This window comes from Melanaphis sacchari, unplaced genomic scaffold (assembly GCF_002803265.2).
Source record: "Melanaphis sacchari strain LSU unplaced genomic scaffold, SCAv2.0 Contig0_pilon_pilon, whole genome shotgun sequence".
NCBI lineage: Eukaryota > Metazoa > Arthropoda > Insecta > Hemiptera > Aphididae > Melanaphis > Melanaphis sacchari.
The window spans coordinates 22843832-22847653 of record NW_020270366.1 but is presented as its reverse complement, the minus strand read 5'-3'; the positions used below and the strand labels follow the sequence as shown (position 1 = coordinate 22847653).

Here is a 3822-nt window from a genome sequence, read left to right as displayed (position 1 = left end):
CACGCGCGCGCGCGGCCCGGACCAGCTGCGGCTCGGGGCCGTGCGGTCGTCGTGTTATTATTGTTATCTTTTTAGCCATGCGTGTGCACTGTGCGCGCATATCGGCCGCTCAGCAGCTCTTCCGACGGCCGTCAGGTGATTCCAACGTTTTCACCGTTCGCGAGTCGCGACTCGCGATGTTATTCTTGTTCAGACGGTTCGGTCGGCTCGATTACAGTCGAAAGGCCGACTGATCGCGCGCCTCCTACGCTCGGTCGGTGTTTTTAATTTTTTTTTCTTTCATGCTTTAGACAACGTTTTCATGAAATATAATGTTCCGACGATGCGACCGTGAACGTTTACTCGAGTTCTGATGTGTTTCGAACAGCATTGGTACTTTTGGTAGATGAGAGGGTTTCGATGCTTTTAACATTTAGCGATTTATGAGATGAACTACTCGGGGTGACTAGGAACGCTTATTTAAAATCTTTAGAGGGTGCATAGATCTATCAAGCAGGCGTGTATCGAAAATTTACTGAGAGGGTTCAGAAATTGTGTACCAAGCAAGTAAGTACCTATAAGAAAATGAAAATGAAAATAATAATTCCACTTTTAAACTGTAACTTTAGTTTACCATTAACGTTTACATAATGCCAACAATATTGGAAAATATTGAGCTATTTCACTTGCAAAGTATAAATAACTACAACTTGTGAATTGCTTAGTTGTAAGCTGCAGGTGACGTGTTTGAATCATATTCCGTGTTTCAAATTGCTTAATGTTAAGAAATAAAATAACTAGACATTCGAATATAACTTAAGAAATGTAGTATAAAGTTTTTGAATACACATTAAACTTTTATTTTTTTATAGCATAATTTTGTATTGAGTTATCTATTACAGATATGTTTAAGTGATACAATATTTGATACAAATAATATTCAGATGGGAATAACAAATTGTAGAGACCACCCTTCAGTGAAGATTTTCGTCAAGAGATTAAATATTAAACTTAAAAATTAAATATTTTTAAAAGTAATGTCATTGAAGATAATATATTGTACATAATTATAATATATAATATATTCTGGAAATATGTTTTTCTAGATTAATATTAAATATCTATAAGACATTTATTGTATTTTTTTTTTAAATTTAAATTTTCCCTCATTTACATTTAACTGTTTATAATTAAATTGTCCAAATGATAGTAAATGATAGACAGGTAACACAAAATACAAATTATAATTAATCATGACTACAGACACAGAGGTCAGAGGTCATGTTAGCAAAATTATAAATTATTAGATATTACCTATATTAAAATTTATTCTGGTGAAAACTAAACAGCGTAAGGAGTAAAATATAGGCAATATAAACATAGTTTTGTGTAGAAACTGACGAGTAACCAAATTAATAGTTTTAACCAAAGACATTAACTAGTTCTTGGTATTAACAATTAATTAATAACAAGAGCCTCATTATAGGTATACATAATTAATATATATAATATATATTATCTATGATTACTTAGGTAAATAAATACTTAGGTATTACCTAAGTCTATGAGAAATATTTTTTTTTAATTTTTGTTTCTAATTTGTATGTTTTAATTGTTTACAGGTTTCAGCTTCACCAGTTTTTACTTCTTGAGACTTGAATAATCTTGAGCTAAAATTACGGATTCACATAATATACCTATATGTATTTTAAATTTTATTATTGTTTATTATTTTTAAAATTAATTTCACCTAAAACCTACAAGCAAAATTATATTGATTATATTTTTTAATTCCAATAATCTACTAATGAGTCAATACTATATTTTAGTAAAATATTGGTAAAAGTAAATTAAATATTATTAAAATTAACATATGTGATAAAATACTATGCATACCTGCTACTTACAGCCTTGCCTCGTTATATTTTTCCTGACCCCTGGTTTGTTTTAAGATAATGAACTACTTACAATTGTCTTATCATTAATTAGACCAAATATGAAATAAGTTTTTTACCTGAATAGTTTATTTAGAACGAATATTTTATTGTATACAAATCTATTATATTTTAGATTAAAAATTTAAAAAGAAATCACTTAAAATTTAATTTAAAAAAATTAACCATTTCTAGGCGAGTACTTATTCCTTAATGTAATATTTGTTTTAATTTCTAATTTAATCTATTATTTTTTAGGTTTACTTTAATGTACAATATTGAAATTGTTCAAGACCTTGACCCATTCGCTCTTTTCCTCAGTAGTATGATACATTCATTGGCCTAAAAAGGAGTTCATTGATATGAATAAAATTGAAAGGATTAATTACGGTGATTCAATTGGTTGTGCCTCAGTGTCCAATATATGATATATGGAGCCATGGATTCAAATTCTATAATTTGCATTGTTTTTTACTTAGTTCTCCATGCATTGTCTTTAATCATTCCTTTTTTCTGAATGCTCTGAAAAGGACTAACATATCATGTCAAATGGCAATGGAGATGAGGTAAAATTTGGTTTCCTTGGAATTTGGATAAAGCAAGACTGTATGGATTTAAGTGTACTCATAATTCATTACTACTTATCTTTAATCCAGACTATGCTGAAATTTTCAAGAATAGACTAGTTTTTCTAAATATGGTAGGTGGTTGAGAAGGTAGTTGACACACTCTTCTCAACTATATATTGTGTACATCAACTCAAAATGAAAACCTTGGGATAGATAGATAAAAAAGCGTTTGCTCAGTTTGTTATAGATTTGAAACTTTGAAAATCCTATTCATTATTTTTGCTTAATTTTTGATGAATTTTCTTTTATCATCTTCTCCCTACTCTCTTAAAATCTGAGCACTTTGAAGACGTCCAACATAAGACCAGACCATTGATGTTTAAGTATTCAAGGCATATTCATAAATTCTAGCTAAAATTCAATTTAGTAAGAATAATTTATGAAAAATTGAATTAAAATTGTATTATTAATTGTATCAATTAAGATTTGTTTTAAAATTTATTAGTATAACCATTGAATAAATTGATTCCAATTTTTTTTATCAATTGTTCTGAGTATTATTTAATGATGATTTAAAAATGATTTCAGGTTTTATGATGAGATTTAGATTTTTCAACTTTTCAACAAATGAAATTTTCATTGTTGTTCCTGAAAATATTTGATATTTATAATCACATGCAGTCCATTCAAGATGAAAAATGTCAGATAGTTGTTCACATGTATTGCAATTGCAATATAAAGTATCTTTTTTTAGAAAATTAAAATAATTATATTTATTTATATTTACATTTTTACATTTTTAGTGAAAGAATATTTGAACAGAATTAAAAAATATTCAAGGTTTACTCCAACAATAAGTTCAACAGTTATTAAAACAGTATATGATGAGATGTTTTAGAATTTATTGATAAATTTCATATTTGTCTAGAGACATAGTTCATATTATTCTAATTTAAATAGTTTTGATTATGATCATGGATGAAACTAGAAATTTTCATTAGATCAGGTCATAATACAGTAAAAGCTGCTTAATAGGAATACTTTTGTATCAAAGTGGGATGTAAAAATGGACTGACTGTTTATGGGTTTTATATTTTAAACTTTATTCATATGTACTTACATATTATGAAAAAAAAATTAAATATATGTATAATTAAAAAAAAGTATAGAGGTATTTTTTACATATTACATAAATCATATTGTGATTATTTTATAGCAGCTTATATTATTTTGTATGTGTTATTTAAAATATGTATCTATTAATGTTTGTTTTACTGCATCAAGTAACTTGATGACCATGCTTTTATAAGAGTAATGTTACCTAGGTACTCAAACTTTAT

The 3822-nt window shown here is 27.5% G+C and overlaps 1 long non-coding RNA gene across 2 annotated transcripts; it reads left to right on the top strand.

The window, feature by feature from the left end:
- The first annotated feature begins 11 nt into the window (after positions 1 to 11).
- On the top strand, positions 12 to 3612 carry LOC112591427. 2 transcript variants are annotated; one of them, XR_003114503.1, is made up of 6 exons: positions 12 to 546; positions 882 to 1013; positions 1602 to 1682; positions 2172 to 2479; positions 3071 to 3222; positions 3286 to 3612. It is a non-coding gene; the product is annotated as an uncharacterized LOC112591427 (long non-coding RNA). The 2 variants fall into 2 exon arrangements; XR_003114502.1 differs by lacking the exon at positions 882 to 1013 and having other exon boundaries at positions 3286 to 3610.
- The last annotated feature ends 210 nt before the right edge of the window (positions 3613 to 3822 follow it).